Source organism: Mobula birostris, chromosome 6 (assembly GCF_030028105.1).
Source record: "Mobula birostris isolate sMobBir1 chromosome 6, sMobBir1.hap1, whole genome shotgun sequence".
Lineage (NCBI taxonomy): Eukaryota > Metazoa > Chordata > Chondrichthyes > Myliobatiformes > Myliobatidae > Mobula > Mobula birostris.
This window is the reverse complement of record NC_092375.1, coordinates 64850577-64865514: the sequence shown is the minus strand read 5'-3', so window position 1 is coordinate 64865514 and position 14938 is coordinate 64850577. Positions and strand designations below refer to the sequence as shown.

General features: G+C 40.2%; 1 protein-coding gene across 5 annotated transcripts in view; it reads right to left on the bottom strand.

Moving 5' to 3' along the window:
* LOC140199074 (ADP-ribosylation factor-like protein 13B) overlaps positions 1–14938 on the bottom strand; it is a 79609-nt gene that overhangs the window by 54506 nt on the left and 10165 nt on the right. For 2 of the 5 annotated variants that reach the window (XM_072260542.1, XM_072260540.1), the window contains 2 exons: positions 12075–12195; positions 6463–6536 (listed from right to left, as the gene is read on the bottom strand). The gene's annotated coding sequence lies outside the window, so the exon portion shown is untranslated. Of the gene's footprint in view, positions 1–3888; positions 3964–6462; positions 6537–12074; positions 12196–14938 lie in introns of those variants that run through there. The other 3 variants (XM_072260541.1, XM_072260543.1, XM_072260545.1) reach the window with 2 other exon arrangements.

Here is a 14938-nt window from a genome sequence, read left to right as displayed (position 1 = left end):
CATGGCCTATGGTTCTTCCTATGGTCTTGTGCAGTATCAGAGCAATCCCAAACAAGAAAACTAAACTAAGTCATTTGAGGTGGTAACAGGACCTCTTATATAACTGCTGGAAGCCTTCAATCTCAGAGAGCTGATATACACATTATAGCAGACACTTCAGGTAGCTGCTGTTTGAAATTAACTCAAGCTTTACAGTCTGCTTCTCAACAGGTTTCTACCACTTGGGAGGATACAACACAATCTTCAGGAGGATAATTCACCCTGATTCTTCACAATGGTTCATGATTTAACAAACTGAAATGGAACCATTGGGAGCTGGATGGAAAGGTCCTTATCAAGTGCTGTCAATTGCCACTTGGTAGAGAAGGCCAAAGGTAAAAGTAGAATGGTATGTCATTAGATCTTCTCTTAGCAGCTAAGAGGGTTGGATCATGTACAGTTATAGGTATGGAATGTTGTACTTACATACCTGACAAGCCTGAAGACATGAAAGACATAACTAATTTGGCTGATCATATTCATAAAGAAACAGCTAAAAATACATCAATCTGATGGACAACACACATCAAAGTTGCTGGTGAACGCAGCAGGCCAGGCCTGTAGGAAGAGGTGCAGTCGACGTTTCAGGCCGAGACCCTTCGTCAGGACTAACTGAAGGAAGAGTGAGTAAGGGATTTGAAAGTTGGAGGGGGAGGGGGAGATCCGAAATGATAGGAGAAGACAGGAGGGGGAGGGATAGAGCCAAGAGCTGGACAGGTGATAGGCAAAAGGGGATACGAGAGGATCATGGGACAGGAGGTCCTGGAAGAAAGACAAGGGGGAGGACCCAGAGGATGGGCAAGAGGTATATTCAGAGGGACAGAGGGAGAAAAAGGAGAGTGAGAGAAAGGATGTGTGCATAAAAATAAGTAACAGATGGGGTACGAGGGGGAGGTGGGGCTTTAGCGGAAGTTAGAGAAGTCGATGTTCATGCCATCAGGTTGAAGGCTACCCAGACGGAATATAAGGTGTTGTTCTTCCAACCTGAGTGTGGCTTCATCTTTACAGTAGAGGAGGCCGTGGAAAGACATGTCAGAATGGGAATGGGATGTGGAATTAAAATGTGTGGCCACTGGGAGATCATGCTTTCTCCGGTGGACAGAGCGTAGATGTTCAGCAAAGCGGTCTCCCAGTCTGCGTCGGGTCTCGCCAATATATAAAAGCCACATCAGGAGCACCAGCCCCAGTCGACTCACAGGTGAATTGTTGCCTCACCTGGAAGGACTTGTTTGGGGCCCTGAATGGTGGTAAGGGAGGAAGTGTAAGGGCATGTGTAGCACTTGTTCTGCTTACATGGATAAGTGCCAGGAGGGAGATCAGTGGGGAGGGATGGGGGGGACGAATGGACAAGGGAGTTGCGTAGGGAGCGATCTGATTGGATGGGATTTCTTTGATTGGACTCATTTGAGTCTTAGGAGCTGAGTCATATCATTCAGACTAATCTGCTTTATCACAATTTATCACAATCGTGTTCTGAAGGAAGTAGCTGTGGAGATTGCGGAGGCATTAGCGATGATCTTTCAAAAGTCGATAGATTCTGGCATGGTTCCGGAGGACTGGAAGATTGCAAATGTCACTCCGCTATTTAAGAAGGGGGCAAGGAAGCAAAAAGGAAATTATAGACCTGTTAGCCTGACATCCGTGGTTGGGAAGTTGTTGGAGTCGATTGTCAAGGATGAGGTTACAGAGTACCTGGAGGCATATGATAAGATAGGCAGAACTCAGCATGGATTCCTTAAAGGAAAATCCTGCCTGACAAACCTATTACAAATTTTTGAGGAAATTACCAGTAGGCTAGACAAGGGAGATGCAGTGGATGTTGTATATTTGGATTTTCAGAAGGCCTTTGACAAGGTGCCACACATGAGGCTACTTAACAAGATAAGAGCCCATGCAATTACGGGAAAGTTACATACATGGATAGAGCGTTGGCTGATTGGCAGGAAACAGAGAGTGGGAATAAAGGGATCCTATTCTGGTTGGCTGCCGGTTACCAGTGGTGTTCTGCAGGGATCAGTGTTGAGGCCGCTTCTTTTTACATTGTACATCAACGATTTAGATTATGGAATAGATGGCTTTGTGGCTAAGTTTGCTGACGATCCGAAGATAGGTGGAGGGGCCAGAAGTGCTGAGGAAACGGAGAGTCTGCAGAGAGACTTGGATAGATTGGAAGAATGGGCAGAGAAGTGGCAAATGAGGTACAATGTTGGAAAGTGTATGGTAATGCACTTTGGCAGAAAAAATAAACGGGCAGACTATTATTTAAATGGGGAAAGAATTCAAAGTTCTGAGATGCAACGGGACTTGGGAGTCCTCGTACAGGATACCCTTAAAGTTAACCTCCAGGTTGAGTCAGTAGTGAAGAAGGCAAATGCAATGTTGGCATTCATTTCTAGAGGAATAGAGTATAGGAGCAGGGATGTGATGTTGAGGCTCTATAAGGCGCTGGTGAGACCTCACTTGGAGTACTGTGGGCAGTTTTGGTCTCCATATTTAAGAAAGGATGTGCTGACGTTGGAGAGGGTACAGAGAAGATTCACTAGAATGATTCTGGGAATGAGAGGGTTAACATATGAGGAACGTTTGTCCGCTCTTGGACTGTATTCCTTGGAGTTTAGAAGAATGAGGGGAGACCTCATAGAAACATTTTGAATGTTAAAAGGCATGGACAGAGTGGATGTGGCAAAGTTGTTTCCCATGATGGGGGAGTCTAGTATGAGAGGGCATGACTTAAGGATTGAAGGGCGCCCTTTCAGGACAGAAATGCGAAGAAATTTTTTTAGTCAGAGGGTGGTGAATCTATGGAATTTGTTGCCACGGGCAGCAGTGAAGGCCAAGTCATTGGGTGTATTTAAGGCAGAGATTGATAGGTATCTGAGTAGCCAGGGCATCAAAAGTTATGGTGAGAAGGCAGGGGAGTGGGACTAAATAGGAGAAAATGGATCAGCTCATGATAAAATGGCGGAGCAGACTCGGTGGGCCGAATGGCCTACTTCTGCTCCTTTGTCTTATGGTCTTATGGTCATATTCAGAAATTTTTTAAATAAAAATGTTATTTCTGTCCTTAGTTATAACCTAAAGTGTGTTTCACATTCAATTCATTTTGAAAGTCACTAATTCAAGAGAACAAACCTCCAAAACGGTACCATTTAAAGCAAATGTTGTAAACAACCAAGGAATCATTCTGCTGAGATTTTTCAGCATTTTCCATATTTATTTCAGATTTTCAGTATTAGGAGTGTACCGCAAACAATTTCTGCTCTGACTAATCACTCACAGAAATGAATTCCAGATCATAACCTTTGGCTGAGTGAAAAAAAAATCCTAATGTCACTTTCAGGCAAATCTTTGTCATAGAATACAAATACAATGATCGTTCATATCATAGGGCTACTTTGACAAAGCAAGTAAGGTGAAGATAGTAAGCAAAGAAAACAAAGTATGACATTAGAGATGAATGATTCTGAAATATATTAACGGAACGCTATTATCCATCAGCAGTGCTAACCCAATAATAACGTGCAATCTATGAATAACTTAGTAAAGTAATTTATTTGAAACAAATCAAAAACATCACAAAAATATGTAAGATTTGCGGCAAAAATGATTTTGTGAAATAATTTCACTCAGTGAAATAATGTCCAAAGCGACGCCCCCCCCCCCACTAAAGATCTTCAGCAGGCGAGATGTCTTCAGGGATTCCCTGAATCTCCACAAAGTACCGATGAAAGCCTCCGGTGGTTAACCCCAATCTCGGACAAAGAAAAGATGAACTTCACGCCGCCCAACTAAACCACGCAACAAATCTCTGCGACTGCTTTCTGCAGCGGCGCCGGCCTCGTCAATTACCTGCTTTGAAGAGAGTTACGGGAGGCACACTCGGCTCCAAGCCGCACTGATCTCACCCGAGCTCGGTTCCTGGATGTTCACCGCTCTGTCGCCACCGTGATTGCCGTTCGCTCGCTACTAGCTGTGTCAAACACGAATGCTAAGTTTTTGCCGCGCTTGCAACCACGTGGTTATTGTGATTCATCGTCGTCCCGGCAACATTGTAACGAGATGTACGTCACCTGGCAGCTCAGTGACGTCACTACATTTAAAGCCTCTCGCTCCGGCCCTGTATTAGCATTTTAGCGCAGCCGCGCCGAGTGAATCCCTCATTTCACTCTCGTCCGTCTGTAGATCATGGAAGTGATGCAAAAGAACTGGAACTTATTATTTCAGCAGACCAGATTTTAAATCGTGCATCACTGCAGACCCTACATATCAGAAAATATAGGTTTCATGCTTTTCCGTCTATTACAATTTTTTAACCTTTTCTATTAATCTGTAAAGAGATATTTAGACATCTCGGAACCTTCTCATCGAAGTGAACTAAATTCATCAACTGTGCATTCTTTTTAGAGAGTGGGAAACAACTGAAGATCAGATCAGAGGAACATTGTATCATTTCTTAATGCATGCATTACTAAATGACAATAAGAGAGGACTGCCTGTCCTCATAATCTAAAAAAAATCAAATCATAAAATGAAAAAGAAAAGTTAACAGGCAATAATTTCCACTATCCAGTATGCACTCCAATGACCTGAGGATGATGACCCTAGGGATATCAGTGCCACTGAATCAGAGAACACTGCTTGCACCCATGGTACCCTGTCACATACAGAGGAGTGGAGATGCTTTTTGCCTTAAAGCATCTTAACCACATCTGGGGGATACTGAAGGTGATCTGTTAGATCTATGAGATAGTGAGAAATTCCATTGTAATGCATGATGTCTGCATTGGCAACGTTCTTTCATTTATTTTATGTGTCATCATACTCTTAGTAATGCTATTTAATGGAGACACTACAAAAGAAAATGCAGCATCCTTGTGATTTTTATAAGTACTTCTTAGGTACTGTAAGATATCTTGGTTTCTTTCCTTAACCCAGTACTAGCAGAGCGGATCCTGTAAATACTAGTCCTGGCACATCAGTACGGTGACCCTCTTGTCCAGCTTGTCCTCCATATGTACCAGAGGATGGTATTCCGAAGGAACTATAAAAATATAAACTAAAAACCCAAGTGCAAACATTGGAAATATGAAATAAAAAAGAAGGCAATGCTGGAAATGCTGAATAACTCCTGTGATGGCAGGAAGATCGCAGTTAATGTGACACCTTCCAGATATTTAGAGTTCACTTTTAACCTCTTTAGAAATAGGGTGAGAGGAATGGCAAACCTGCAACAGAAAATTTTAAAAAATGAGGACTTAGAACTGGCCTCTAAGAGTGAAAATTAATCCTTCAATATACCAGAAAAAAGATGTTATCAGGGTATGTTTTCAGTGCCTTTAAAGGGGCCACCAAAGAGTATTTGATGCTCCTTATGCAATCATGATGTACACAACGATTCGTTAATTGTTACCCTATTCATCACAAACATTTATTGTTTCCATCAATATTACAGTGGTGCGGCATTTAATACCTATAAATCAGTAATGGTAGAAAATGGCACAAATGGTGCCAAATAGGCCTAGCATTTTCAAGGCAAGTGTTTCACACATTAAGTAGAAATTAATGGACAGGTCAAAAGAACATGTGATTTTCCTAAATTAGTCTCAGTATTTGAATCACTTCTTAAATATAAAACAAAACCAACCTAATGCTCGTGTCTGTAATTAAAACAGCCCACTGTCTACTCCGCAGAGACAATGTTATTGAAAATCCAAAAACGGAAATTTTATTCTGTTTATGACTCCTTATTGCAAGAAGCTTAAAATGATTTACTATTGCTCCCCTGAAAAATGCCACATATCTGTATCGAAGAGAATTATCTAATCTGCCAAATAATGACCATATGCCAAAGATGATAGATCTTAGGTAACTGTCTCAGAAAAGTATTGCATTTATTTATTTTTTAGGATTATAACATTGCTGCCAAGGCAGGTTGTACTTGAGAGACCACAAGACCATCAGACGAACACTCACAATGCGCTGGAGGAACTCAGCAGGTCAGTCAGCATCAGTTGAAAAGATTAGTCGACGTTTCGGGCCGACAAAGGGTTTCGGCCCGAAACGTCGACTAATCTTTTCAACTGATGCTGACTGACCTGCTGAGTTCCTCCAGCGCATTGTGAGTGTTCCTTTGACAACAGCATCTGCAGATTATTTTGTATTTAAGACCATCAGACTATAAGACATAGCAGCAGAATTAGGCCATTCAGCCCATCAAGTCTGCTCTGCCATTCCATCATGGCTGATCCCAGATCCCACCCAACCCCATACACCTGCCTTCTCGTCATATCCTTTGATGCCTTGACCGATCAGGAAACGATCAACTTCCACCTTAAATATCTGCACAGAATTGGCCTCCACCAGAGTCTGTGGCAGAACATTCCACAGATTTACGACTCTTTGGCTAAAAGAATTCCTCCTTACCTCTGTTATAAAAGGTCGCCATTCAATTCAAGCATAAGGAACAGGCGTGACATAGTACAGGCAGAAGTACGGATCTGTGAGGAAGAGAAGCGGATGTCAAAGGCAGTAGAACAAGGGTCCCAGGGTGCCTGGACAAAATGGGATCTGCCCAAGCGCAAGATCTCATGGGCAGAGTTAAGGAGTCTGGAGCCCTTCCGTATTTCCTTCCTCTTGTGATCCGTGTATGACACCCTTCCTTCACCATTACATCTGTACACATGGGAGATGAGAGAGGACCTGAACTGTAAGCCCTGTGGTCAAAAGGGGACACTGGCTCATACACTGTCCGGGTGTAAAACAGCTCTAACTCAAGGACGGTATACGTGGCGCCATGATAAGGTGCTGCTGGCTCTTGCTGACACACTAGAGTGAGAGAGATGCAAGAAGAGGATGGCTGGCACAGATTTGAGGAAGCCCATCACCTTCATCAAAGAGGGAGCCAGGCCTTCTTCTTCTTCTTCTTCTTCTTCTTCTTCTTGTGTCGTTTAATGGCGGTTGGCAAACCAGCTTTAAGGTGCATTACCACCATCTGCTATAGACTGGAGTGTGGATCGTTGGATAAGCCGGAGAAGGGAAAAGAATTGCATTCCCTATATTCCATATAACAAACCTGGGTCTTTCAGACACTTCATGATACAGATCATGTATTTCTCTTGAATTCCCACTTAAGGTATCTTCTATATCCACATCAGTTTTTTTGTTTTATCTTAAGCACTCCTATCATCTTCACTCTTTCTTTTTGATACTTGTTACATTTTATCAATACATGTTCAACTGTATCTGGTTGATTACAGTATTCACACAACCCAGCTGGATGTTTCTCTATTTTGTGTAATGAGTAATTAAGACTAGTGTGTCCATTTCTCAGACGACTGATGATCATTTTTGTTTTTCTATATTCACTTGACAATCTTTTGTATCTGACTTTCCTCTGTATTTTGTACAGTTGTCTCCCTGTTACACTCTGACAATAAAAATGACAATAAAGAGGACTGCGAGTCTTTATAATCTAATCTAATCTAATCTAATCTAATCTCATCCCAATCTTTCTGCCATGTCTCCTCAATACGTGTTTTAATAATGCTCTTGAATTCCGCTTTGCTAAGAGCGATCTGGACCGCTATTATAGATGATTTGAGCGATTGTTCAGCTATACTATCCACCTTTTCATTACCCTCCACTCCACAATGAGCAGGAATCCAAAGAAAGCTTACTTCTACCCCATTTTTGGTCAGTGTATATAACTTGCATAGAATCTCCAATAAAATATCCTGTCTACTTTCTGATTTTCTTGATTTGATCGAGGTTAATGCAGATAAACTGTCTGAACAGGTTACAGCCTTTTTGATAATATTTTCTTCCGTCCAAGATAATGCACTCAATAGTGCCATTAATTCCATTGTATACACTGATAAATGGTTTGGTGTTCTTTTTCTGATACTGGTTTTGCACTGAGGAATGTAGACTGCAATACCTGTGTGGCCAGATCTAGGGTCTTTTGATCCATCCGTAAATATTACAAGTTCATTTCTAAAATGCAAGTCTTTATATTCTTGTACTATCTGTTTGATTCTATAGTTGGACTTTTTTAAAAAGTTGTTGCAGGTTTTTATCTGCTGTATGCATTGTAAAGAGCCATGGAGGAACATCAGATATTGGAACTGCAGGGCTATATTCCATTTCATGTGGACAATATTTTTGTGCTGCTGCATCCCCGATCCATTCAAAGCTATTATAATTTGACTTATTATGTTCCCAGCAGTCTTAATATAGCTTTAGCTGAATGTAAGTCGTTATGTCCCATGACGTTAACCCAGTAATTTAGCATTAGCTTTATTCTTCTAAGTCTTAATGGCACTTCCCCCATTTCGACTTGAAGAGCTGATATAGGTGATGTTCTGAATGCACCAGTACATATCCTGAGGGCCTGAGCTTGCTCAACATCCAGCATTTTTAAATTACTTTCTGCAACTGACATTCATGCTACACTTCCTTAATCCAATGTGGCCCTCATTAAAGCTTGATAAATACTTAATAGCGATATCCTGCTTGCACCCCAGTGCTGTCCGGCAAGACCCCTTTCGTAACCAAACAACCAAAGCCCAATCTGCTGCTAACAGCCAGGTTCTGGGAGATGAGGGTCTATGTGGGAAGGAGATTGCAGTTCCCGGATGTGGTGCACACAACCCTATGCCCGGACTTTGTACTGTGGTCAACTGAAGACAGGAAAATAATTCTGGTTGAGCTGACTGTGCTGTGGGGGGAGGGATGGGAAGAGGCCCATGGGAGAAAGGCCTTGAAGTACCAGCCCTTAGTGCAGGAGTTTAGAGACAAGGGACGGCAGGCATGGTTGTTCCCTGTGGAGATCGACTGCAGAGGTTTCCAAGCCAAATCAGCATGGCGGTTGTTGTCAGCTCTGGGCCTGGATGAAAGGAGCAAAAAACAAGCAGCTCGTAGGCAGAACGAGCCTCTTGTTGGATTTGGAGTAGGTGAGAGGAGGGGAGCTGGAAGCCAGGAGCAGATGGGCAGTGATTTGTACACCACTGCCAACCCACCAACTGGAGAGTGCCATGGTTAAGGGTTGAAACACTCTGTGAAGGTTGGGAACCACGTGATGACATCTGTTCATGGCTGAAGTCTACAGTTACCTTCTAAGGTATCTGGAGAATGTGCCCGAACAGGTGTACATAACAAGTAACAAGAGGCTCTGCCCTTTAGGTCTGGATACCCCCACCATAGGAAATATTCTCTCCACATCCACCCTATCTAGTCCTTTCAACATTCAGTAGGTTTCAATGAGATGCCCCCCACATTCTTCTAAATTCCAGTGAGTACATGCCCAAAGCTGCCAAACACTTCTCATATGTTAACCCTTTCATTCCCATAATCACCCTTGTGAACCTCCTCTGTACTCTCTCCAATGACAACACATCCTTTCTGAGATATGGGGCCCAAAACTGTTGACAATACTCCCAAGTGCGGCCTGACTAGTATAAGAGGGTGTGGTGTTGAGCTGCATTCTTGAACTGCTGAAGATATTTTTGTGATCGTACCCCAAGGAACCCTGTAACATAGGGATTCCAGGTTTGTAGTGAGGAATGAAGAAAGAATGGATAAATAGAGTACTTCTAAATCAGGATGCTGTGTGATCTGAGGGGAACATGCACTTAATGCCCTGTTCTCCTTGGGAGTATAGATAAATAAAGGTAATAGATTTGGGAGCAGCTTGGGGAAGCAAATGCATGTTTTTGATAGCACACATTATATTACTGTAAATAGTGATAGGGAGAATACATTTTTAAGGTGGTGGATAGGATAATGATTAAGCAAGTGGACTTATCTTGGACGCTGTTGATCTTCCTGAGTCATTGGGGCCTCACTCATCCAGGCACGCAGAGGGTATTCCATCATGTTATTGACTTGTTGCTTTAGATGGTGGAAAGGCCCTAAGGTGTTAGAGGTAAATTGTTCACAACAAAATATCCAGCCTTTGACCAGCTTTGTAGCCACTGTGTTTATGAGGTTGGTCCAGTTGCTATTCTGGTCATTGATGACCCCCCAGGTCATTGAAGGTGGTAAGCTGAACAGTGATAATGCTATTAAATGTCGTGTAGCTGAGTTTTCTTGATGGAAGTAACATTTCCCTAGCACATTATGTTGCAAATGTTATCTGCCACTTATGATGGCTCAGGTCATTCTGGATTTAGGTGTGGACCACTTCAGTTTTAAAGTAACTTATCTTCAAAAATCATCAGAAAATATCCTTACTTCTGACCTTAATGTGGAAGGTAGGTCACTGATAAAACAGCTGACGATGTTTGACCCTGAGGAAATCCTATCATGATGTCATTGGGCTGGGTCGATTGACTTCCAAAACCATGATGATCTTCCTTTGTGCAATGTACAACTCTGTCCATTGGAGTGCTTTCCTGCTTGTGCCCCTTTGTCAAAGGTTGCCATGATGTCAAGGTCAGGCATGCTCACCTTCTGTTTGCAACTCAGCTCCTTGATCACACTTGGCTGTGGTGTGCTCTGAAGCCAGTGGCCCTTTGGACACCCAACCTTCGCACTGATGCTCAATTATCACTTTATAATTCTGTTTCTGACACCATCCATTACTTTGTTGATGTTTGAGTGTAAACTAATTGGGTGGATTGAATGTGTCCTATGTTTTGTGAACATATCCGCATCATTTTCACATTGCTCAGTAAATCCTGTACTGTATCTATACTTGAAGATCCTGATTTCAGCCATTATGTATTCAAATTCAGGCCATCTTCTTTTGCTAGCAGTTTACATGCTCACAAAAGTCATGACCAGATGCTGCAGAATTACACAGCTTTGATATTGTTGCTTAGCTATGTTTCATTGTTCTGTTAATCCATTCAGTCTCTGCCCAGATGTCATATTAGCACTGACATAAAAATTGAATTCAAGATGCCTGCCTGATACAAGCATCTCCCTGTATGTTTAAACTAGATTCACAGGCTTAAGTGATCAAATGAATCACTAAGATGGAAATTCACAATTGATCACTGTAGCAATGCAGTGAGAGACAATATCTATCCAAAAGGATAGTGGTTTATTTGCTAGGCAGATATTTAGATTAAGACACTAATTGGGCAGAAGGTGACAATGTTGTTACTGCAAAACAGACACACAGCATGACTCAACTGTCCATTCAGCACCATATTATAATCACACAAGCAGGTAGGGAACAATTAGTATGTTCTTCTCCAAAACAATAACAGTGCCATCAAATTATGTTTAAAAACATGTTTATTAATGCATTTGAATGGAGGACTCCTAATGCTTTTACATATTCTGGTTTACATGTAACTTTAGTCACAACAATTATGTGGTTAAACTTAATTGCCTTATTAAGTATGCTCAAACATTGGTCTATCGAGCACACAGTTGTATGATGTTACCTTTTGGTTATAATGTTCCTCATGGGAAGTTTTGATGAAGTTAGTTACATTAATTTTCCAACATACAAAATTGAACAGTCAGCTGGGAATAAAACGATGTGCTTTATGTTAAATGTTCAAAGCTAAGTAATAATTTTTTTCATTTCTTCATATTATACCTACTAACAGTAAAACATACACAGAAAAAAACTGGATGTTACATGCAGATGACTGACAACTCAAAAAGACAATTACAACTTCCTAAATAAAACTGATAAGAAAGTTACTTACAGAATGCAACATTTGATATTTTAGTAATAAGATATAGTTACCAGAAATTAAACCAGCAAGATATTTGTGAAAATAAACAAATAAACCTTCTGAATAAAGAAATGATCCTGACAGTATATTAATACATCAAATTTACATTTCAGATGTAAACAAATAAAAAATCTTTTTTCCCAAGTCTTGTTAAGACAGATTTTAGCTATTTAAAAACAATTGGTCACGATATTGAGATTATTTTAAAAGGAATTACATTTGAATGATATACAGTAAATGTTTAATTGCAATTACCCACTGTGCAATATTTTATTCAAATTCTCTGGCAATCTTATAAGGGAATAACAAATATATAGAGAAGCAGCATATTTTAATATTTACCTTTGTGTAAATTTTGTTTTGGTGTCAAAGTGCTTGTAATCAGATGACTGATTTTTCCTGCTCTGTCATTTGAGCTGCCATTGTTAAACAAGATGTCTTAATCCTCAAATAAGATGCAACTCTAAAAAAAACCCATATTGTAAATGAATAAAATTAAGACACCAAAATGCAATAAAATGATACTATAATTTTACTAAGTACCATAGCATTTGGAAGGGCATGTCTATGTTTGTGTGAGAATTAGCCATCACTTATAACATGCAAGGTATTGAAAACATTGTTTATTGATTTCACTAGCTCTTTTAGGAGTGGGCCTTTGAGACCACATGAACAGCAATGGAAGTGCACTTTTTGATCTACTGAGCCTGCTGTGCCCTTTAATACGATCATGGCTGATTTGACATTCTACAAGTCCATTTTCCCACACTATACCCAGATTCCTTGATTCATTTACTGAGCTAACTCAGCTTTGAATACATTCTAGGATTCAACCACCACTGTTTTCTGGAGTAAAGAATTTCAAAGACTCACAACACTTTGAGGGCAGAAGTTCTTCCTCTTCTTGGTCTTAAATGAGACTACATTCTCTTTCCTAGACTCTCTTACAAAGGAAAACCTTTTTATAACTTTTTATCCTGTCCAGCCCTCTAAGGACTTGAGGTGATTCAGTTAGATCATCCATCATTATTTTAAATTCCATTGATGTATAGTCCCAGCCTGTTCAACCTTTCCTCAAAGGATCATTACCCCCATACACATAGGATCATCCCAGTCACTGTTCCCTCTAAGCTGCAGGGGTGCATGGCCACGCAGCAACTGAAATGCTCCACACACATAGTTCTTGTTGCTGTACAGCTATAATTTTCTTAACATTTAACAATTTAAAGTGCCGTGCAGCTTTCAATCCATGTAAAAATTTCCTGCTCAGAGCAATGGTTGGTCCACACAGAAGTTAAAAAAAAATTTAGAGGGAATCTCAGCGAACCTTTTCTAAACTGCCTCCAGTTATAATATATCTTGTCATGAGTAAGGGAAGCAAAACACTCAATAATATAACTAGTTCTTCATTAAAATTATATAACACTTCATTTCTGTTATACTCCGACCATCCTAAAATAGTAGTCAGCATCATTAACCATCTTGTGCACCTGGATATACTAGCCTTTTGTGTTTCTTTAATTACAGCTGTAGTTATTCAGTGTATGTTACAGTGAGATTTGTTTGCTAAAAGCTTACGTTTGCATTTGTTCGATTAATTTCATCCTTACTGCATACAGCACAATGTGCAAAGGCAAAGCAAATCTCCAATAGAAATTTTTCAATTCAACATTATCATGTATGCATGAAAACCACAGTTGGTTTAAATTCATAGAGCAGTAGCAATGAACATCAATGACATTGCTAACATTTCTGTCCCAAATCAAAGCCATTATGAAACTTGATATCTTCCTTCCAAATACTTAAACCATTAAGAAATAGTGATGGAAAATTAATGCAGGTTCTTTCTTCAATGTGCTTTAGATTCTTTAAGTTGTTCAGTTGTTCTAGACATTACTAGAAGACCAAGATTTATTTTCAAAGATGATTAAAATTATCTCCCCAAGCTAAATGGCTTGCTATTTCTAATGGCTTTAAAACTCAACCACTTTGGTCAGTCTATGGTCACCTGCATATCATATTGGATAATAATCTCAGGTATTCTTCTTGATGGCATTATTTAGCTTACATGCCCTCCATTATGGATATTATCATTTGAATACAAGCTTCTTTAATTTCTTTTATTATATTCCACACGTGAACTGAACTGAGGACAAAGGAAGAACATAGGTGCATCTGCCTAAGCATTTTTATATAGCAATCCAGACACTCCATTTTTTAAATTACAATTATCTTTCTTTTTCACTGGAATTTAAGTTTCCCATCTCTTTGGATCAATAGTCTTGTCCTCTGAATACTTATCCAATGAACATTCACTAGAATCAGGCCAGGGTCTTTTGCACCAACAAAGGAATGGAAGGCCAAAGAGGATCAATGAAAACTCTTACGGCTTTCATTGGAGAAAGGAGTCTTCTGTGGGACTCATTCCCTATTACTAGTAATGGTGAGGGTTTTTTTTGTATGGAATGTAGTGGTTAGCTTCCTAACTTCTTAGACATAGTCACTGATAACAGGGGAATAATGATGGATGATCCATCCATGACCCTTTCAGTTATAAATTGATTTGGTAGAAGAAACAAGACTATAGAATACAACTCCAAAATCCAGCCTTCAATCAGCTTCAGAGATTAGGAAACCAAGAGCTTATCTTTAGCATGCAAGTCTTTGATAATCAAAACCACATCTGATGTAAGAATAGTTTTTTTTCATCGACAACCATATTTTCAAAAAGGAAATAGATTTTGTACTATCTTAACACTTCTTTGCCAGAATTTAGGCTCACCCCAACATTTTAGTACAATACATGTTTAGAATATATAAATAATCAATCAGCCATGATCATACTGAATGGCGGTGCAGGCTCGAAGGGCCGAATGGCCTACTCCTGCACCTATTTTCTATGTTCTATGTTCCTAACAGGAAACTAAGCAACTTCCTCATTGAATATAGTGAAAGTCAGTGGGAATTCCAAAGAAATTTTTTTAATATCTAACTAAATTGCATCAATAAAAAGTTAAGTGTTTTGAGAAGTTAAACCAAGCCAAGACATAAAACAGAGAAACACAGGGCCCTGGCAAGCACTATTAAATAGCAAGACCTTGTTGTACTCATATATAATGCCATGAAATCACAAAGCAAGTAGAGAGAGTGATGAAGAAGCCACATGGTAAGCTTACTTTCATCAGCTGAGGCACTAAGTTTAGCAT